The sequence below is a fragment of the Bubalus kerabau genome, chromosome 15 (assembly GCF_029407905.1).
Source record: "Bubalus kerabau isolate K-KA32 ecotype Philippines breed swamp buffalo chromosome 15, PCC_UOA_SB_1v2, whole genome shotgun sequence".
NCBI lineage: Eukaryota > Metazoa > Chordata > Mammalia > Artiodactyla > Bovidae > Bubalus > Bubalus kerabau.
In genome coordinates this window covers 61504375-61527809 of record NC_073638.1, presented here as the reverse complement: position 1 = coordinate 61527809, position 23435 = coordinate 61504375, and the positions used below count along the sequence as shown (strand labels likewise).

The window sequence follows — 23435 nt, the reverse complement described above, 5'->3', positions numbered from 1 at the left end:
GGGAGAACATGTAGTCAAGTGACAGAGAAGGCAATGGCACCCCACTCCGGTACTCTTGCCTGGAAAATCCCATGGATGGAGGGGCCTGGTAGGCTGCAGTCCATGGGTCGCTAAGAGTCGACTGAGTGACTTCACTTTCACTTTTCACTTTCATGCATTGGAGAAGAAAATGGCAACCCACTCCAGTATTCTTGCCTGGAGAATCCCAGGGACGGGGGAGCCTGGTGGGCTGCCGTCTATGGGGTCGCACAGAGTTGGACATGACTGAAGTGACTTAGCAGCAGCAGTAGCAGTAGTCAAGTGATAAAGCAAATATAGAGAGAGTCCAGAAAATACAGCTTTTCTCTCTAGACTGACAACTCTTTTTAAGGGAGGTATTTCTCTGAAAGGTCTTCCAGGTGGTCCAGTGGTAAAGAGCCAATGCAGGAGACATAGGAGATGTGGGTTTGATACCTGGATTGGGAAGGTCCCCTGGAGAAGGAAATGGCAACCCACTCCAGTATTCTTGCCAGGAAAATCCCATGGACAGAGGAGCCTGGCAAGCTGCAGCCCATGGGGTTGCAAAGAGTCAGTCATGACTGAGGGACTTAGCAGGCATGCATTTCTCTGAAAAGTTAAGTGGAAAACAAATTAAATACAGCCTGTTAAGTTGCCCTAAGTCCCATCATGTGAACTTCAGGGTTCTTATCCCAGCAGTGGAGGAGAATTCTGGTACAAGTGGCATAGCAACAACAACAGATGATATGTCTTATTGCTGAGGGATAGCTCTACAGAAGGCTGGATGTTCTTGATCAAATTTATTTTAGTGACCAAGTATGTAAGGGTAGCAACTTAGGAAAAGACATTCATTGGTCTTGCAATTGAATTTACACAGACCCAAATTCATTGTTCTTGTCTGGAGCTAAATTCAAATTTGAAATGAAAATTAAGATGTTGTATTTAAAGCTGCAGATTGTAAATGGATACACTGTTTCCCAGCTTACCACCCTCCTGCACCTACTCCCACCCTCTTAGGTCAACAACTTCTCTGCCTGGAAAACACAGGGGATGTGGAACTGATGATAGTACTTCCATGGATGAAGAATAAAGTGGACAGTCTTAGCTTAGTAACCTTCCTGACTCTCCCCTTAATAATGAAGCAATTAGAAAGAATTAGGTACCTGCACCATGACACTAAAGCAGTACTGGCCCTCTTCTTGCTGGCCGTGTATCTTACAGGAGATTATGTTCCATTTAGTTTTCCTACTCCATCATCTTTAGACCTCCTTCTGCAAAATCTAGAGTTTCTTATATGCAAAATGACAAGGTTGATCTTGAAGACCTCTTAAGTCTATTAAAAATGGAAAACAGCTTATAGATCCTGAATTCAAGTTAAATGAAACCAACAGAGTCCGGACCTAGGTTGAGTGGTGACAGGCCCCAGCCCTCTCCATTCCTGGAGCTCCCCTTCTCAGGAGAGCAGAGATCAGTAGGGTCTCCCGTGGTGGTCTGCAGCCTAGGCACATGTGCACACAGACGTCTTGGATGTTTTGGTCCTTTAAGGTAGGCAGCTCAAAGTGTCTGCTGCTGTTTATTCTCTGCTTTCACTGAAGGAGCAGTAGCTGGGCCCCAGGCCTCGCACGGTGCAGTCCGTGCTGTCGCCGGCGCACTTGCCGCACTGACAGTCAGTGGCTACTGGGTACGTGTACAGGGAGTCTGCATGGTGAGCACAGCCAGGCACTTTCACCGTCTCGTAGACCAGCTCCCTGAAGGTACATATTTTCTGGATGTTGGGCCTCGCTGGGTCCCTGTATACCAAGTCCCGAGTACTTTAGGAATTAGGTTACATTATTCTGCAAGTTTCCGTTTGGCTTAGTAAATAAGGGATAGGGATTTAATACTGCTTGCTCTAATATTTCCTTTCAGAAGACCAGTTTCTAGGATCCTTAAGCACAGAAAACTTGACCTCATAAAGGAACTCATGTTGTTTTTGTTTAGTCACTAAGTCACGTCACACTTTGTGACCCCATAGACTGCAGCACGTCAGGCTTCCCTGTCCTTCACTGTTTCCCGGAGTTTGACCAAACCCATGACCATTGAGTCGGTGATGCCCTCTAACCATCTCATCCTCTGTTGTCCCCTTTTCCTCCTGCCTTCAATCTTTCCCATTATCAGGGTCTCTTCTATTGAGTTGACTCTTCACATCAGATAGCCAAAGTGTTGGAGCTTCAGTTTTAGCATTAGTCCTTCCAGTGAATATTCAGAGTTGGTTTCCTTTAGGATGTACTGGTTGGATCTCCTTGCAGTCCAAGGGACTCTCAAGAATCTTCTTCAACACCACAGTTCAAAAGCATCAATTCTTCAGCACTCAGCTTCCTTTATGGTCCAACTCTCACATCCATACATGTTTACTGGAAAAACCATAGCTTTGACTGCACAGACCTGTGTCGGCAAAGTGATGTCTTTGCTTTTTAATACGCTGTCTAGCATTGTCATGGCTTTTCTTCCAAGGATCAAGTATCTTAATTTCATGGCTGCAGTTACCATCTGCAGTGATTTTGGAGCCCAAGAAAATAAAATCTGCCCCTGTTTCTACTTTTTCCCCATCTATTTACCATGAAATGATAGAAGTGGATGTCTTGATCTTAGTTTTTTGAATGTTGAGTTTTAAGCCAGGTTGTCACTCCCCTCTTTCACCTTCATCAAGATGCTCTTTAGTTCCTCTTCACTTTCTGCCATAAGGGTGGTGTTATCTGCATATCTGAGGTTGCTTATATTTTTCCTGGAAATCTTGATTCCAGCTTGTGAATCATTGGCATTTCACATGATGTACTTTGAATAGAAGGTAAATAAGCAGGGTGACAATATACAATCTTGACATATTCCTTTCCCAACTTTGAACCAGTTTGTTGTTCCATGTCTTGTTTTAACTGTTACTTCTTGACCTGCATACAGGTTCCTCAGGAATGAGGTAAGGTGGTCTGGTATTCCCATATCTTAAGAATTTTCCACAGTTTGTTGTGATCCACACAGTCAAAGGCTTTAGCATAGTCAATGAAGCAGAAATAGATATTTTCCTGGAGTTCCCTTGCTTTTTCTATGATCCAACGGATGTTGGCAATTTGATCTCTGGTTCCTCTCCATCTCTAAATCCAGCTTGTATATCTGGAAGCTCAGTCTCTTGTGGGGTCACCGCTCCTTTCCCTTGGGTTCTGGAAATCAAGATGGTGGTGTAGAAGGACATGGATTCATCTTCTCATAATTGAAGTCTCTGGGATGAGCAGAGCAGTTAAAAACATTCAAGAAAACAGCTTGAGAGAGCAAGAAAGGAACTCATATTATACTGCTGTTTTGAAGTGTTGTGGGAATGTTACAGAAAGTGTAGTTATCTCTTTTCTGTCTACCATGAGAGTACCCATGTATTTAATATTTATAAAATTCTATAAAAACTTTGAATTTGTATAGCATAGAAACATGCAAAGATAAAATAATACAGAAGATATGACCTTTGCAATTTATTTTTAATTAATTATTTAAAAAAATATAAATTTATTTATTTTAATTGGAGGCTAATTACTTTACAATATTGTATTGGTTTTGCCATACATCAACATGAATCTGCCACAGGTGTACACGTGTTCCCATTCCTGAACCCCCCTCCCACCTCCCTCCCTGTACCATCCCTCTGCATCATCCCAGTGCACCAGCCCCTAGCATCCTGTATCCTGAATCGAACCTGGACTGGTGATTCATTTCACATATGATATTATACACGTTTCAATGCCATTCTCCCAAATCATCCCACCCTCTCCCTCTCCCGCAGAGTCCAAAAGACTGTTCTATACATCTGTGTCTCTTTTGCTGTCTTGGATTCAGGGTTATCATTACCATCTTTCTAAATTCCATATATATGTGTTAGTATACTGTATTGGTGTTTTTCTTTCTGGCTTACTTCACTCTGTATAATAGGCTCCAGTTTCATCCACCTCATTAGAACTGATTCAAATGTATTCTTTTTAATGGCTGAGTAATACTCCATTGTGTATATGTATCACAGCTTTCTTATCCATTCGTCTGCTGATGGGCATCTAGGTTGCTTCCATAAATAGCCAGGTCCTGGCTATTATAAACAGTGCTGCAATGAACATTGGGGTACACGTGTCTCTTTCAATTCTGGTTTCCTCAGTGTGTATGCCCAGTAGTGGGATTGCTGGGTCATAAGGCAGTTCTATTTCCAGTTTTTTTAAGGCATCTCCACACTGTTCTCCATAGTGGTTGTACTAGTTTGCATTCCCACCAACAGTGTAAGAGGGTTCCCTTTTCTCCACACCCTCTCCAGCATTTATAGCTTGTAGATTTTTGGATAGCAGCCATTCTGACTGGCATGAAATGGTACCTCATTGTGGTTTTGATGTGCACTTCTCTGATAATGAGTGATGTTGAGCATCTTTTCATGTATTTGTTAGCCATCTGTATGTCTTCTTTGGAGAAATGTCTGTTTAGTTCTTTGGGCCATTTTGTGATTGGGTAGTTTATTTTTCTGGAATTGAGCTGCAGGTGTTGCTTGTATATTTCTGAGATTAATTCTTTGTCAGTTGCTTCATTTGCTATTATTTTCTCCCATCTGAAGGCTGTCTTTTCACCTTGCTTATAGTTTCCTTTGTTGTGCAGAAGCTTTTAATTTTAATTAGGTCCCATTTGTTTATTTTTGCTTTTATTTCCAATATTCTGGGAGGTGGGTCATAGAGGATCCTGCTCTGATTTATGTTGGAGAGTGTTTTGTCTATGTTCTCCTCTAGGAGTTTTATAGTTTCTGGTCTTACATTTAGATCTTTAATCCATTTTGAGTTTATTTTTGTGTATGGTGTTAGAAAGTGTTCTAGTTTCATTCTTTTACAAGTGGTTGACCAGTTTTCCCAGCACCACTTGTTAGATTGTCTTTTCTCCATTGTATATTCTTGGCTCCTTTGTCAAAGATAAGGTGTCTATAGGTGGGTGGGTTTATCTCTGGGCTTTCTATTTTGTTCCATTGATCTATATTTCTGTTTTGTGCCAGTACCATACTGTCTTGATGACTGTGGCTTTGTAGTAGAGCCTGAAGTCAGGCAGGTTGATTCCTCCAGTTCCATTCTTCTTTCTCAAGATTGCTTTGGCTATTCGAGGTTTTTTGTATTTTCATACACATTAATAGATGGTGAAATATACCATGTTCATGGACCAGAAGAATCAATATAGTGAAAATGAGTATACTACCCAAAGCAATCTATAGATTCAGTGCAATCCCTATCAAGCTACCAAGGGTATTTTTCACAGAGCTAGAACAAATAATTTTACAATTTGTATGGAAATACAAAATGACCTTTGCAATTTAAAGATGGGTGTTTTATTATTTTTTTTGTACTTAATATTCTTAAGCTATATTAATGACAGGTAAAAACGTAGCTTTTGGGTTTAATTGCTTAGAAAAATATTTCCAACTTTTTTCTATGTATTTTTAATCTTTTCTATGTATATTTAAAAGAGGAATAGGAACCATCCGTTCAGTTCAGTTCAGTTCAGTTGCTCAGTCGTGTCTGACTCTTTGCCACCCCATGAATTGCAGCACGCCAGGCCTCCCTGTCCATCACCAACTCCTGGAGATCACCCAAACTCATGTCCATCGAGTCGGTGATGCCATCCAGCCATCTCATCCTCTGTTGTCCCCTTCTCCTCCTGCCCCCAATCCCTCCCAGCATCAGAGTCTTTTCCAATGAGTCAACTCTTCGCATCAGGTGGCCAAAGTATTGGAGTTTCAGCTTTAGCATCAGCCCTTCCAAAGAACTTCCAGGACTGATATCCTTTAGGATGGACTGGTTGGATCTCCTTGCAGTCCAAGGGACTCCCAAGAGTCTCCTCCAACACCACAGTTCAAAAGCATCAATTCTTCGGCGCTCAGCCTTCTTCACAGTCCAACTCTCACATCCATACATGACCACTAGAAAAACCATAGCCTTGACTAGACAGACCTTTGTTGGCAAAATAATGTCTCTGCTTTTGAATATGCTATCTAGGTTGGTCATAACTTTCCTTCCAAGGAGTAAGCACCTTTTAATTTCATGGCTGCAATCACCATCTGCAGTGATTTTGGAGTCCCCCCAAAATAAAATCGGATACTGTTTCCCCATCTATTTCCCATAAGGTGATGGGACCAGATGCTATGATCTTCGTTTTCTGAATATTGAGCTTTAAGCCAACTTTTTCACTCTCCACTTTCACTTTCATCAAGAGGCTTTTGAGTTCCTCTTCACTTTTTGCCATAAGGGTGGTGTCATAAGCTCAATTATTTTTATTTTGTCTAAAATGTTTGGGAAATCACATATTGGATTCTGATATTCTGTTGCCTTTTAGGTTCTTCCTTGCCATTGCCTTAAATTCTGTACCTGTGTAGGATTCTTAATCCAAAAGGTATATGATACAGTTTCAGTATCAGAACATTGAAATTAGGTCAAACATATTTCACTCCTCTACATGCCCACTAAGAAAATAATTGGCTTTGAGGGAGAAGGGGGGCTGCTGGATAGTTCATTTCTGCAGCTGGCCATCAGGCCTACATCTCACCCAAAGTGTGGAAAGTTGAGTTTTATTGATCAGTTCATTTAATATTAAATAAATAAAGTATTTTCATTAAGATGCAGCACTTTCAATTTCAGTTTATCGAACTTCTAAATAGCCAGATGTGTAGAAAAGCAGCACAGAAACATTGTCGCCTTTAGCTGGTTTATTTTGAAGAAGCTCTGAGAATGTAGACAAATGACTTAATACCTTTATTCTTTGATTTTCTTAACAGCATAAAGAAGGGTGTAGGTTTGCTGACTCATTTTGGCTTGTCTCCAGGGATTGAGTGCTCTCAGGCTGCTTGTTGGTATTGTATTAAAAATGGGCCAATAAAATGAATTTTATAATAGGCTGCTTGCATTTTTTATTTGGCTGTAAAATGAATGTTATTACTATCCCTGTTGCAGAGGTATGCCTTTTATTATTGCAATTGTTATTTTAAAGACTATTGACAATATTCCATGTTTAATTATAGATATGTACTCATGTCCATGTTTATCCCTCAATAGGTAAAGCTAGCAGAAAAATGCTCTTTTAAAATGCAGAGTTGGCACATTACTGAGGCAGTCATTTACATCAATCTGAGCTGTCCCGAATCTGTTTTATCCAAATTAAATCCAAACCCAAACATCTAAACGATATCATGGTAATTTACCTCAATTATAACACAGACAGTGTTGGCTAAGGGACTCATGGCTCTAATTTAGAAGTGACAAAATATTGACAGAATGGGAATCAATGAAACCGGCCTTATCCAGACCCTCAGCACCTCACTTCCAGCAAAGCAAAGTGCCTACTCAGGTGTAGCCCACACACCACGTGGTGTTGATGCTTATGCAGCTACATTCCTCTTTCTCCACCGTGATGTTAATGTTGATCAGCTCGCAGCTGCTACAGCAGATTGCTCTCCAGCAACAGAAAAGGAAGGAGAACTGGACAGACTTCATCCTGCACTGGGAAGTAAGCAATTAGAAATCCCAAAGTATTTTCACATTCATGGACTTTGACCCATTCAAATTGAACTGAAATCAACCTGCTTCCCAAACTCTACTATCTCATTCAAATTCAACAGGCACTCTTTGGCAAAAGAGAGACACACTAACATGTCAGAAATTCTCATATAGTTCTAGTTTTTTTAAGGATTAAAATGTCATGGGCTATGTATCTGAAAAAAAACAAACCCAGAAAAACACTAATTTGAAAATATATATGCGCCCATATGTTGCTGCTGCTGCTGCTAAGTCGCTTCAGTCATGTCCGACTCTGTGCAACCCCATAGACGGCAGCCCACCAGGCAAGATTCTCCAGGCAAGAACACTGGAGTGGGTTGCCATTTCCTTCTCCAATGCAGGAAAGTGAAAAGTGAAAGTGAAGTCGCTCAGTCATATCCAACTTTTAGCGACCCCATGGACTGCAGCCTACCAAGCTCCTCGCATCCATGGGATTTTCCAGGCAAGAGTACTGGAGTGGGTGCCATTGCCTTCTCTGACCCATATGTTGGCAGTTTACTATTGCTAAGATATGGTAGTAACCTCAGTGTCCATCCACACATAGATGGATAAAAATATACAAACACACAATGGAATACTACTCAGCCATAAAAAGAACGAAATTTTGCCATTTGCAGCAACATAGATGGACTTAGAGGGCACTACGCTAAGTGAAGTAAGTCAGACAGTGAAAGACAATTACTGTATGATGTCACTTATATGTGGGATCTAAAAAATACAACAAACTAGTGAATATAATAATAAAAAAGAAGCAGACTCACAGATGCAGAGAACAAGTTAGTAGCTACTGTGGGAAGAGGGAAGAGGGGAGGGGCAATATAAGGTAGGGCATTAACAGGTACAAAGTATTAGATATAAAATAAGCTACAAGGATATATTGCATAACACAGGGAATATAGCCAATATTTTGTAGTAAGTGGAGTATAACCTTTATAACTTGTGAGTCATTGTATTGTACATCTGAAACATATAATATTATAGAGCAACTATGTATCAATTTAAAAAATGTCACAGGGGATTGCCTTAATATAAACATTAAGTTGTTGTCCAGTAGCTAAGACTGTGCTCCTAGTGCAGGAGACACAAGTTCCACCCCTGGTCAGGAAACTAAGATCCTGCATGCCAAGTGGTGCAGCACCCCCCAAAATAAACACATTTAAAGTGATTCATCCCCAAATCTTAATTCATGTTGATTTGTCATTATTCAGTTAAATATATTTTCTAATTTCTCTTTTACTTTCTTCATTGATCCATAGGTTGTTTGGAAGCACATTGTTTTAAGTTCCATATTTGGAGGGGTTTTCATGATTTTTTCCTTATTGATTATTTAATTCCCTTGTGTTTAGAAAACAACACTTTGTGTACTTTCTGTCATTTTAAATCTTTTGAGATATTCTGCTGGTTTGAGGTGAGATGTTGTAAGGGTCTTGATAGTGTTGTTTGACTCTTCTATATATTTTCTAACTTTCTGTCTGCTTGTTCTATTGATTACTTAGAGAAGAATGTTGACTATGGTCACTCTACCTGGATAATTAGTGTTTTCAAAATATATCTTTTCCAGCCTTTATCTTTGTATTTAAAGTGCATTTCATCTGGAAAGCATATAGTTGAGTCTTGATTTTAAAAACAATCTAGTCTAATGATCTTTGTCTTTTAATTGGAGTGCTCAGAATCTTTAAATTGAACATAATTTTGATAGTCATGGGTTTATGGTCATCATATTGTTCTTTGTTTAATTTATTCTTTGTTCATTTTTCAATTTACTCTGTATTCTTTTGAATTGGTTATTTTTTAGTATTTGTTTCATTTACACTATTGGCTTAACAGCTCGATTTATTTATTTGTTTGCTCATTCTCAAGTTTAAAATGCATCCTTTACCTCAAGTAATAATATTCCACTTCACACACAATGAAAGTATGTACTTATAACTTTCCATTTTTCTCCACCCTCATCCTTTGTGCAGTTATTATTTATTTTACTTCAACATTATTCTAATCCCTTACTATGTTGTTGTTATCTTTGTTCTAAGTAGTCAATTATATTTTTAAGATACTTAAACAATGAGAAAAGTCTTTGTATTTACTCATATATTATCTTTTTCAACACATTATTTTCCTCCTGTCTAATCAGTTTTCATTCCAATCCCAAAGAAAGGCAATACCAAAGAATGCTCAAACTACCACATAATTGCACTCATCTCACACACTAGTAAAGTAATGCTCAAAATTCTCCAAGCCAGGCTTCAGCAATATGTGAACCATGAACTTCCTGATGTTCAAGCTGGTTTTAGAAAAGGCAGAGGAACCAGAGATCAAATTGCCAACATCCGCTGGATCATGGAAAAAGCAAGAGAATTCCAGAAAAACATCTATTTCTGCTTTATTGACTATGCCAAAGCCTTTGACTGTGTGGATCACAATAAACTGTGGACAATTCTGAAAGAGATGGGAATACCAGACCACCTGATCTGCCTCTTGAGAAATTTGTATGCAGGTCAGGAAGCAACAGTTAGAACTGGACATGGAACAACAGACTGGTTCCAAATAGGAAAAGGAGTACATCAAGGCTGTATATTGTCACCCTGCTTATTTAACTTCTATGCAGAGTACATCATGAGAAACGCTGGACTGGAAGAAACACAAGCTGGAATCAAGATTGCTGGGAGAAATATCAATAACCTCAGATATGCAGATGACACCACCCTTATGGCAGAAAGTGAAGAGGAACTAAAAAGCCTCTTGATGAAAGTGAAAGTGGACAGTGAAAAAGTTGGCTTAAAGCTCAACATTCAGAAAACGAAGATCATGGCATCCGGCCCCATCACTTCATGGGAAATAGATGGGGAAACAGTGGAAACAGTGTCAGACTTTATTTTTCTGGGCTCCAAAATCACTACAGATGGTGACTGCAGCCATGAAATTAAAAGACGCTTACTCCTTGGGAGGAAAGTTATGTCCAACCTAGATAGCATATTCAAAAGCAGAGACATTACTTTGCCAACAAAGGTTCGTCTAGTCAAGGGTATGGTTTTTCCTGTGGTCATGTATGGATGTGAGAGTTGGACTGTGAAGAAGGCTGAGCGCCAAAGAATTGATACTTTTGAACTGTGATGTTGGAGAAGACTCTTTGAGAGTCCCTTGGACTGCAAGGAGATCCAACCAGTCCCTTCTGAAGGAGATCAGCCCTGGGATTTCTTTGGAAGGAATGATGCTAAAGCTGAAACTCCAGTACTTTGGCCACCTGATGCGAAGAGTTGACTCATTGGAAAAGACTCTGATGCTGGGAGGGATTGGGGGCAAGAGGAGAAGGGGACGACAGAGGATGAGATGGCTGATGGCATCACTGACTTGATCGACGTGAGTCTGAGTGACCTCCGGGAGTTGGTGATGGACAGGGAGGTCTGGCGTGCTGCCATTTATGGGGTCGCAAAGAGTCGGACACGACTGAGCGACTGACCTGATCTGATCTGAATGAGCGTTCTTTAGAATTCTTTGTCATGCACATTATCTGGCAATGCATTCTCTCAATCTTAAATTTACTAAAAATATGTATTTCAACTTAGTTTTTGAAGGAATTTTCTTTCTAGTTACAGAATTTCTACCTAGAATTCTTGGTTACCAAGTCTGTTTTTGGTAGTTTTATTTCAGTACTTCATATTCTTTATTTGCCTTGTTTCAGATGAGGATTCTGCAGTCTTATATATTTATCCTGTCTATGTAATATGTCTTGTTTCCCTTTGACTAGTACGCCTGTGGTGGATTCATGTTGATGTGTGGCAGAACCAATACAATATTGTAAAGTAATTAGCCTCCAATTAAAATAAATAAATTTAAATTTAAAAAAAGATTTTATTTTTATCACTAATTTTTCAACCTGCCTTCCTGAATTTATACTTATTGGCAAGGCAACCACTCCAGTATTCTTGCCTGGAGAATCCCATGGACAGAGGAGCCTGGTGGGCTACAGACCACGGGGTCACAAAGACTCAGACATGACTTAAGCGACAGAGCACAGATGCATGGTATGCCTCGGTGTGGTTTTCTTTGGGTTTTTGCTACTGAGCTTTTGGTTTATGGTTTTTATTAAACAAGAGAAAATTTACAGAAAATTACCAAAATATTGCTTATCATTGCTTTGAATACAGAATAAGTAAAACAATACAGTTTTCTTCAACTTCTCTCTCTTGGTGTTCTGAAGTATCTATCTCATTGCTTATTTTTTATTTTATTTTATTTTTTAACTTTACAATATTGCATTGGTTTTGCCATATATCAACGTGAATCCACCACAGGTATACATGTGTTCCCCATCCTGAACCCTCCTCCCTCCTCCTTCCCCGTACCATCCCTCTGCATCATCCCAGTGCACCAGCCCCTAGCATCCAGTATTGTGCATTGAACCTGGACTGGTGACTCGTTTCATATACGATATTATACATATTTCAATGCCCTTCTCCCAAATCATCCCACCCTCTCCTTCTCCCTCTCCCACAGAGTCCAAAAGACTGTTCTATACATCAGTGTCTCTTCTGCTGTCTTATTTTTGAAAAGAATCAGAGTAAAGCTTTTAGCAGAGAAGAGCATCGGTCTCAAGTTGGATAGGGCTCGAAGACAATCATTTTTAGTATAGCTGTCATAAATCTCAATGTAATAATTTTATTGACATCATTCATGCTCCTCTGCTAGACTGTGAACTCCATGAGAGACTAACGGGAACAAAGAAGGAGCTCAGTATTTTTTTTGGTGAATGAATGAATAACATGTGGCCAGTGAGGCGATATTGATTTCTCAGAAACATGAAGACAGCTAAGGAGATAGTTAAGCCAGGGGAAGGTGGGAAGGAAGCCACACTAGACATGTTGTCAGAGATATCTCCACAACCTCAGTCCAAAGTTCAGTAAAGGTTGGTCCAGGGTGTCTAACCAGATGGGTTGGTTCAAGAGCAGCAAGAAACTCTGCCCACCTAGCATGACCCAGAAGAAAGGCACAGATCTGGGGGACCCAACTATATTAGTTTGCTAGAGCTGCCATAACAAAGTACCACGAACAAGGTGACTTACACAAGAGAAATTTATTGTTTCATAGCTCTGGAGGCTAGAAGTCCAAAATCAATAGATTTGATTCTTTCTGAGGGCTGTGAGCAAGAATCTGTTCCATTTTTCTTCCCTAGCTTCTGGTGATTTGCTGGCAGTGTTTGGAGTTTCTTGCTTTATCACTCTGATCTCTGCCTTCATCTTCACACAGCAGTACTTCTATGTGCGTATCTCTGTCCAAATCCTCTCCCTTTATAAGCACACCAGACATGTGGGATTAGGGGCCCACTCTACTCCAGGATAACCCCATCTTAACTTCACTAATTACATCTCCATTATCACCAAATAAGGTCACATTCTGAGTTACAGGGCTTAGAAGTTCAATAATATGAGTTTTGAAAGGGGGCACAATTCAACCCATAACACCAACCGATCTAAATTTGAATCCTGTCTCTTTCTTTTACTGACTTGGCATTTTCACATCTCAAAATGGGGATAACAGTGCTATCCTTCAGGGAAATTATGAAGATTGAATAAGATAATGTTGGCAAAGCACTTATCTTGAACCTGACACGTGGTAAACGCTCAGTACATTGTGGCTTTTACTGTCCTGAGCTAAATGCCCATTGATTTATTGAATAATTGTGCTCCTCCTGAATATAACTAAGAAATAGGTCCATTTTTCATTTGATTCATTTGTCCATTAGAAATAGATCTCGTTTCTTTGAAATGTTTGCCAATTTCCTTCTCAGATTGTTTCTGGGGAGGCGGGAAGATAATCACTGAATTTCAAGTGCTTAAATAATTAAGCCAAAACAAGAGAACACTTATAATAAACATTTTTCTGTGCATTATAATTGTGGAGCAACATCTTCTAGATAGTTAACCCTAGAGGCTTTATCGATTTAACTGAAATCTAATCAACTAACAACCCAGAAATACTGTTGGAAGCACTTCTCCAGAGAGACACTGTAATTAGCAGCTGGCCCCCTTCTGGGCAGTGGGGCTCCCACCCTGCTTGTGTTTGGTCAAGTAATTTTTCAGCTGAGTGATCATCCCAGAGGACATCGTTTCCCTTGATACAGCTCCCTCAGTTTTGCTGGCTACAGCAAATTAGCTGCACCCTTGCTCCTCAAAATGGTCAGGACTTTAACCTGAGCCTCCCTTCTCTTTGTAAGTGAAGGGAGCATATTTAGAACTTTTGAGAGTTTGATATGGAAATCTGATCATCTTGGCTGCTTCCGTGTGATTAAGTTAGGGCTTCAGTTGCCTGAATCCACTGCTACCCTTTTTCCATAGTGTAACTGAGACTGGTGTTTAGTTTGTTTCTTCAATTATTTCTTCTATGATATTCTGGATGCATGGTTTCTCATGAATGAGGAAAATGCCTTTTTCCCATTCCCAGTTTTCAAATGGAAGGATTTTCTTTAAGAGCTGTCCTAGCCTCTTGAAAAGACCCTGATGCCGGAAAAGATTGAGGGCAGGCAGGGAAGGAGGCAACAGAGGATGAGATGGTTGGATGGCATCACTGACTCAATGGACATAAGTTTGAGCAAGCTCAGGGAGATACTGAAGGAGAGGGAAGCCTGGTGTGTTGCAGTTTCGATGGGGTCGCAAGAATCTGGACATGACTGAGTGATTGAACTGAACTGAGCCTCTCAAAATATTTATTGCTCCCTCCTTGGAATAATGGAGAGTTTTGCCTCAATGTAAACTTGGAAGTAGATGCTGGGTTTGCTTAACCTTGCTCTGCTCTCCCTTCTCTTAGACATGCACTTGGCCACAGAGAATATTCCTCCCCTGCTACTCCTCCTTTCTAGGAGGAGCCAGCCCCTGCCTCAGTGGGTATCCACCTAAGTTTGGAGAGGAGTTGGTAAGCTAGAGTTGCTTTTCCAACCATGCAGTTTATTTCAACTTAGCCTCTGTCAATAATGAGGGGGGCCTGTAGGGCTCCTTCTGATATACTACTAGTTCTATTTCTCAAAATTCTGGGGACTCGGGAATGGAGTCTCCAGATAAAAAGCTATTTATTTGGGTCTTGTAGGAAACAACGTTGGCCAGCCTCTGAGAGTCATCAACAGAGTTGGTCTTTTTATGTCTGATGAGAAACAGTTTTCATGTATCAACCAGGCACTAGAAAATCTATATTTAGAAAACACAAGGCAGTTGAATATTAGACACCCAAAACCCTTAGAGGAAGTAGAAGTAATTTTTATGAGGAGCCATTTAAGAAGTTCAGAGCCTGTGGTGAACATGTTATTCACAGAATTTCATTTAATATTGAAAAGGATGTGGAACCAGGTCAAAATTCAGAGAGGATGTCATTTTGCCTTGGTCAATCTTGTGAGTAAAAAGTGGAAAGTTAATCCTTTGTCATTAAACAATGAATGATATGGTACCTCTTAGTGGATCATGTTTAGGCACAGAACCAAGGGTTTTTCTAGTTTCTTTCTTAGGTGAATTGGCTCATCTAATACTAATCCTGAATTTGGCCTGGTAAGTTGCTCTTGGTTTACAGACAGAAAGGATGTCAGATGATGAAGTCCTAGTACTGAATTCTTTTTTCAGAAGAGGAACAGAGTCAGAGAGGTTAAGGAGCTTGTTCAAAAATCACACTGCTATGTAATAAGAGAGCTGGGATGAGAGGTGCAGTTGTGGAGACCTAGGCTAGTGCTCATTCTGCTCTGTCCTGCCATCCCAGTACTTGGGAGTTATTGACAGCAACCAACCCTTTCCACTGGCTTCCCTGGCTCAGTGGTGAAGAATCCTCCTGCAATGCAGTAGACTCATGTTCGATCCCTGGATCAGAAAGATACTCCGGAGAAAGAAATGGCAACCCACTCCAGTATTCTTGCCAGGAAGATCACATGGACAGAGGAGCCTGGTGGGCTACAGCTCATGAGGTTGCAAACGAGCTGGACACAACTTAGTGACCGAACAACAACAACAACCCCTTCCACCACCAACTCTGTTTTTAAAGCTGTCCACTGCTGGTGAATTGGAAAACAGTCTTAACCCAAAAGCGCACTTTAAGGTGAGCCCTTCACTTTCTATTTTTTTCTCAGTAGCTTATGCCGTTCTTACCATTCTAGGAATTAGCATCCACTTCTTTTCCTTTAGGAGTGGAGCAGCACACAGCTACCCAATGGTAGATACGACCCGTCTGTTTGACAAGACAGATAGTATTTCAGCAGAATTATATTCTGTAGCATTGATCACCATGACAGGATGTATGATAATATATAATTGGGACGCTCACCAGTTGCCCCATTAACGCTTTTGAGTAGCTCACTGAGATTTATGTTTTTCCTGTTACCCTGTCTTGTTGGCAATTTGTTGAAATTCTCCAATGGTGTAATCATTTCTTAAGTGCTTTGCCTCTGGTATTATTTGAGTCAGTGTATGTAGTGGCTGACTTAGTTATTTTGGAATGATTTGAGAATCATTTGGGATTAAGGCTCAGCTCCTATGCCACCTTTGGGATCTGTTGAAAAGCTGTTATTAACATTCCCAGTCTGAACCAGGGGCTCACCTTTGGGATACTATGTACCTTGCATATTCTGCTATCAGAGCTTTTCTCTTCCTGTACTGTTATTGCTGGTTTGAGTTTTACTCCTTTGCTAGAAGGTGGCGCTTTTTTGTTTGTTTGATTTGGTTTGTTTTTTTGTTTATTCTTTAAGGTGAGGGTTTTTAGAGTCAGATGGATTCAGGTCCTGATTCTTCAACTTAACAGTAGTGTACTTTGGGCAAAGTACTTAACTTTGCCCAAATCTCAGCCTGCTCATCTGTAAAATGGGTCTAATAATGTCCTTCACAGAAAGGTTTTGAATATTAAATGAAGACATATATGTCAAGTGTAGAGCATAGAAGTGTACAGTGGAAGCATTCAATAAGTGCAAGTTAACAACAAGCACAACAAGCTTTTGTTGTTGTGCTGGTGCGTTTATTAATAGCTCCCCAGACTATTTCCAGAGTATCCTCATTTGAAAAAGTTATGTGGTTCCCTTTTACTACTTAATCTGTTAAGGAAATAAACATCATTATTATTGAAGAAAATTATATAACTAAACGTACAGGCCATAAATAAAAAATCTTCATATGCCTGATCAATAAATAATTTCTTTCAAAGTAATTTATTTGGCTGTTGAAATTTTTGCCCATATATGTTTTATCCCTAAATTGAGGTAAAGACATATGTTGTGGCTTGTTTTGGTAGCCATACTCCTAGGTAACTCCCTCCATGTCCAGAAAATTGTACATATAGGTGGTGCTAGTGGTAAAGGATCCACCCACCAGTGTAGTAGATGCAAGAGATACAGGTTTGATCCTTGGGTTGCAAAGATCCCCTGGAGGAGGAAATGGCAACCCACTCCAGTATTCTTGCCTAGAAAATCCCAAGGACAGAGGAGCCTGGCGAGCTACAGTCCATGGGATCGCAAAGAGTCTGACATAACAAAGTGTGCACACACACACACACACACACAAATCTAGAGAATGATGAACAAAGTAGCAAAAATAGGTGGCAAGCTTTCATGCATTTAAATTCTACATGGAGTTCTCTTTAGTACAGAAAGAAAGTTAGAATAAGCATTGCAATAATCACAGGACCGAAAGGGAATTAATTTTGTCTGTCTTCTTCCTGCACAGAGGAAAAATGATAATTATTATAGCCGCAGATTGATGGTTATCCTGGCTCCTCTTTTTGTTGCCAAGCCAGGCAGTACAAAGTGCTTCCCAAGAAAAATGAGTATGTCTCACTTTGGAATCTTGCAAGATAAAGTTTGTTTTTTCTTAATAGCATTTATTTTTTAGCATATATATAAGTATAGGTATATATGTATTCTATATATATCGTCAATATTTTGAGTACGATTCAAAAATCAGTATGTCTATTTTACATCAAGTGCATTTTAAAAAATGAAATACTATTTTGTATTTTAGTATTAGTATTTTAGTATATTATCATTTTAATATTTAAAGAAAATACTTTAAAAATACATTTATTTATTATTATCCTCGGGTAAAGCATAATGCCAGTCACGTGGTAGGTGCTAAAAATGAATGCATGATGAATAAACAAACGGCCTTCAAATTGCTTAAACTCTTCCATGCTGATGTTATTTCCCATGTTTACCTGATATGATTGTCGTGTTTACTTAACTCAGTATTTCCTCCTGGAGCTTCTAGTCCAGGAGATGTTGCTTTCATCCTCATCACAAGGGGAGATGGATTTGAGATAGGTGATGCAGGTATAATGCATACTTGGTCTGGCCTCTATCCCAACCTCTGTCCTAGTTCCAGAAAATGCCAGATTACTGTCACAAAGTCAGCTCGCCACCCTCCACACATGTTTAATCATCAGAATGACCAGGCTACAACTGGTAAGGCTCAGAATAAGAGCCAGAGCCTGTTCCCAGGCCTCGTGAACACACTGCCCCTTCTGAGAATTGACTGGGGCAGGTCTTCCATTCTGTGAGGTGCTGTGAAAGAGCTATGTTAGTTGTTAAAATAACAGAAATACTTTTTTCCCCTAGGAGTAAATAGTTCTTCCCTTTGCACCCTGATTACCCCCCACCCCCACAGGTACTCTGGCCCCTTAGACTCTCTCCAAGACCTCCCTGTGTCCAGCAACTGCAGAGTTAATGCCTGGCATGGCAGAGCGAACCCAGGATCACCTTTTCTAATTGCTCTGGTGCCAGCTTCTCAGCTGCTAAATACTTAGAGTAGCACTCATTTTCAGGGAGTGACTGAGCTGCTTCCTGAACTCCTCGTTACTGAAGGTTTCTCCTTCTTTCCCAGCCTGCTGATGTTTTGTTTTGGCCCTGCCAGCTCCAAGTCTGGAACCTGGTACCACCCTTCCTCACTGCTCATGCCTCTTCAGTGCTCTTTGCAGCCTGACCTTAGTCCCTTTGTATGCAGCAGGTCTGCCAGTGGTTGAAGGGTCCTCCCTTGATCCAAGCTCCTCTCAAACCTCATGTTAATGGGTAGAATATGGCCTGTAATTATGGACCTTTACCCTTGGGGCAAGTTTGCCAGGCATCCTGTAGTGACAAGACATGTCTATTTTCTGACTTGTGTCCTGTGTTGACTTTGTCAGGGTATCCTGATATGAGGTCTATTTAGAAAAACTACAAGAATATGACAGAGCTATTTTTTCAGATTTGACTGGGTATCTTGATTTTTTCCCCTTAAAAATTTGACAACCCTACTTTCTAGCTTGAGGACCACAATTTTATCCTCATTTTCTTGTATTCCTATGTATTTCTGCTGTTCTTTTTTTTCTCTCTAAGCTAAGGTTTCACCGTCTGTCTATAATGCTATGTGGCCTTAGTCGTGTCCAACTCTTTGCAACCCCAAGGACTGTAGCCTGCCAGGCTCCTCTGTCCATGGAATTTTCCAGGCAAGAATACTGGAGCAAGTTGTCATTTCCTACTCCAGGGTATCTTCCTGACCCAGGGATCAAACCCACATCTCCTGCATTACAGGCCTCTTGGGAAGCCCCACAGAAGCCAACTGGTTTGCACCTGCTAACTAGGACATAACCAATATTTATTGAATGAATGAATGAAAAGATGAATGGATAAAAGTGTTTGCTCCATAGGATTCTCTTTCTCTTTAGGACCCCTTTCAGAATATGATAGGGCCTTGAGTCAGAAAAAAAAGTAAATATGACAGAAACTAAACCCTGCTCTGGGGAGCCAGGCAGCCTTATACTGCTGCTACTCTCTGTATTTAATTACCTTTCATGTTTCCCTTGGCAGTTAGTAAAGTGCCAGTCTGTCTCAGATGTGCTAAGGAGAACCAAGAGAAGACGTTTTTGTCCACACTTGAGCCAAAGTGTTAAAGGAACAGTAGCACCCTTGGGGTGGGGGCTGGGGGAAAGTGGAGATGGAAAGTAATTAATATTTACTGAGCAACCATCACGTACGTTTTTAGACATGATCTCATTTTGTCCTCACAGTAACCCTGCAAAGTATATTCTAGACAACGAATCATGTTTAGCCAGGCCAGATAAGTTACTCAAATCCTAGAGTTATTAAACAGCACAGCTTGAATTTAAACCTCGGTCTTTTCACACAATACCTCCTGCCTTCTATTGCTAGCAGCATCATGGTGGTGGCAGTGGCAGTGATCAGAGATAGAGAATGCTAGAGGCAGGTAACAGTCTACGACAGAACCAAGCCCACTCAGTCCCTGTCTCCTTCTCTCCCTTCTTTCTCTCCCCTCATATGGGTCATATTTCACGGCAGGTTACAGAGACTGAAAAAGTGGTTTCAAGCATGATTAATCACTGAAGTTATGTTGGAAGCATATAAGGAGATAATGGAAGACTGACAGTTGTTGGAGGGGTGGGGATCAGCAAAGGCCTCATGAAGATAGTAATATGTGGGTTGAAATGTGAGGGATAAGAATAATTTAGCTTTGCTGAGAGTTGGGAGAACAGTTGTTTCAGGCAGAAGAAACTGCTCTAGGACAAAGAAAGTGTGATAAGATTGGCTTATCCTTCCAAAGAGAAAGCTGTAGGATCCCAGTTTTATTTCATAATAAGGAAGCAGCCTGTTACCATAGGGAGAGGTCATGAGTCCTGAGTGCTCAGGAAAGGATCTCATGTGGAGAAATATTTGAATAGAAATGAGGCAGTCATGCAGGCTGATTTGGTTACAAGCAGTTGAAGGAGACAGAGGCAAAAACTAGAGATAATAACACAAGCAAATGAAGAGCCAGGAGAGGACATTTAAGGTTGAATCATTTGATAAAGAATATCTCCAACTGCAGGGGCAGCTCTGCCTTTGCTGGTTTTGAAATTGCATTTGGAATGAGGAGACAGCAAAATTGTAAAAAGCCACTCTGCACTGGCAGAGAGTGTGCTGAGTGGCAGTTGGGGTTGTGATCAAAGCCAGTCTCCCCAGTTCCCCAATTATAAAGTGTTTTCTAAAAGTGTAGGTAGATAGGCTGATTTAAGTACATGCTCCAAAATAGCCAAATGCTTCCTCCAAATGTTTAAAATCCAAGCAGGTCCTTCATCACAGAACACTTTCTGTATTAAATATTAATCAAAATAATCTCATTTTGCAGATTCAATACTTAAAATATCAATTTAGATGATGGATCATGGACTTTAAACCTGGAAGAAATGTTAAACCCATCCCTCCCTCTACCCCAAGCATTTACAGATGAGTGAGCTGGAATCCGGAGAGGATAAGGGAATGCTCAGAATCCTTAAGCTAGATTATGGGAGTTAAACTAGAATATTGCATTTTTCCTAATGAAAGAAAGAAAATCAGGTTGACACCAAGCTTCAGCTTTAACTGAGCTCTCCATTGATGATATATCAAATTTCCCTGATATTTTATCACTTGGCAAATATTTATTTTTCTGGCTTTTACTTCTGATGAGATCTCCATACTAAAATGGTTGTTGCTATTATAAATCTGGATGGAATGTCATTAAAAGTTGAGAGGGGAGTGTTTGTCAGTATGGCAAATGAAATTGGCTGTGGATATGGCATTATTCCAGAATCATTGTACTTTCCTTTCTGTCATAACAAAATGCCCCTTAAACTTAAAATTCATAAAGTAGTAGCCTGCTTCCTTTCTTTTTCATTCAACCCATACTAAGTACCTGCTTTGACTTCAGTTCTATACTGGGTATATCGCTAAGTGCTATGGTGGCGGCAGTGTTTAGAGACACACTCTGAAAGTGTTAGTCGCTCAGTCATGTCTAACTCTGTGGCCCCATGGACTGTGGCCTGCCAGGCTCTTCTGTCCATGGCATTCTCCAGGTAAGAATACTAGAGTGGGTAGCCATTCCCTTTTCCAAGGGATCTTCCTGACCCAGGAATTGAACCCAGGTCTCCTGCACTGCAGGCAGATTCTTTACTATCTGAGCCACCAGGGAAGCCCTAGAAGTACACTCTAGTCTTAGGATATTTACCATTTGGATGATTTTGGTAATGACTAGGCAAAAATATATTAGGGGATAAAAGGGACAAAGAAACTTGCCAGTAGAGCTGGAACCATTTTTTCTGTAACCCAGCCTTGAAGGTAGAGAAAAGTGAAACAATTAACACCTGGTACCTACAGGTATTTTTCTCCCTTTGTCAGGGAAGAGAGAGCTAAAAAGTGGATGGATGAAGCCAGGTCAGAGGCTTCTGTTGGGCTCTGACTTGAAGTTAGGAGGAGACTGTAGGGGATATTCAAACTTCTCCTATCTTCAGGATTTAAGTTACACCATGTTTTTTAACTAAGTGAGAGGGCTGTATCAGCCACACACAGACATTATATGGAACCAATGTCCAGGAACCCATTAGCTAAGTAGATCCTTCTCCCTCTGCCAGGGCCCACTGGCCAATACTACTAATCAATCACAGCTTTCCTTTCCCTTCTGAGGCTCAGAATCCTTCTCAACACCATGTTTCAGACAGACTAATACATGTATATTGTTTTGTCTCTTATCACTAGAATGAGTATTGCACAAAGCAGTAAAGTTGCTCTATTTATTGCTTTTTGTTTTTTATTCCTGCCTTTAAACAGGGCCTGGAACATGGTAGAACCCAATTGCTGAATTGACGAAAGAGTGTGAAATGGTTGGCGTTGAGCTGCTTGGCTGAACCTGTAGCCAGAAGTTGCAAACTCGAGGCTCAGTTTCTTTTCCTAACCCTGTAGAGTTATGATCATATCCCAGGGTAGTGGTATCTTCAGTTTTTTCAGCTCTTTGCACTCTTGCCTGAATGTGCACATATTCCTGTGTTCTAAGAACCACTGAGATTGCCTTTCTCTTAAGCTCTAATTGGAGTAATCTATGTTTCTATCTGAGCCTGTGGCGGATTCATTTTGATATTTGGCAAATCTAATACAGTTATGTTAAGTTTAAAAATAAAATAAAATTTAAAATAAAATAAAATAAAAAAAAAAAAAAGAAAGAGAAATTGGGATAAAAAAAAAAAAATAAATATATGGCTTCTCTGACAAGTCTACTATAGTTAGAGGTAAACCTCTGTTTAGCTCTTTCATGAATTTTTTCAAGGATTAAGAACCATTTCTTCAGAGTCCTATGGAAGCCAGCATAGCCTTGTTGACCTCTTTGCCTCATTCCTCACCATTCTACTTCACGCCGCTTATACTAGAGAAGAAAGCAATACCCTGATTTTTCATACCATTGTGTATTTCAATATTGTTCCTGTCCTGAATACTTTTTGCTTTTTCCCTTGGTGAGGACATATAAGGGCAGCAATGAGTCAGGTTCAAAGACAGAAAAAGTGCGGAGAGTACTGGATGCAAGGTTTCCCTGGGTCCCTCAAGGCTGCCCTTGGAGCTTCCTGGTTCCAGTACATCAGAAGTGGACACTCTTCCAGGTGTCGGGCCAGATAGAGGGTATCTTCAGCTCAGGAGCTGGGAAACCTCCTTCAGCCTGGCCTGATTCACATACAGAGCTGGGCTGTTTCTGGTCAGCTGTAGGAAGCCCATGTGTCTTAGGGAGAAACTGAAGCATTTTGAGAGCATCCTTTATGCACCCTTTAGTTCCTGCTCTAAAGCAGCAGAGGCAAACTCATTTATGCATGTGGAAAAATACAGCACTTCTGCTCTCTGCAAGGCTGAAAAGAAGGAAGGTATGAAAGCCTTTTTTTTTTTTTTTTTTTAACACATTGCAAGGTTGTAGCTCATGAGGTTTATCCAAAGCTCTGCAATTGTTGACAATAAATTCTAAACTTAGACTACAGGTGCGTGTTCCTAGGTGTAACTACTTATGTATTAACCCTTCATGATCTACTTCTGCAGCAATCTGCTTTTTCTAAGTACTCTGGTCAGATATCTTCAGG

At 40.4% G+C, this 23435-nt stretch overlaps 1 long non-coding RNA gene and 1 pseudogene across 1 annotated transcript in view; one reads left to right on the top strand and one right to left on the bottom strand.

Annotated features, from left to right (window-relative positions):
- LOC129629264 (uncharacterized) overlaps positions 1-23435 on the top strand; it is a 488327-nt gene that overhangs the window by 73901 nt on the left and 390991 nt on the right. The window lies entirely within an intron of this gene.
- Positions 1571-7520, bottom strand: LOC129629261 (follitropin subunit beta-like; annotated as a pseudogene).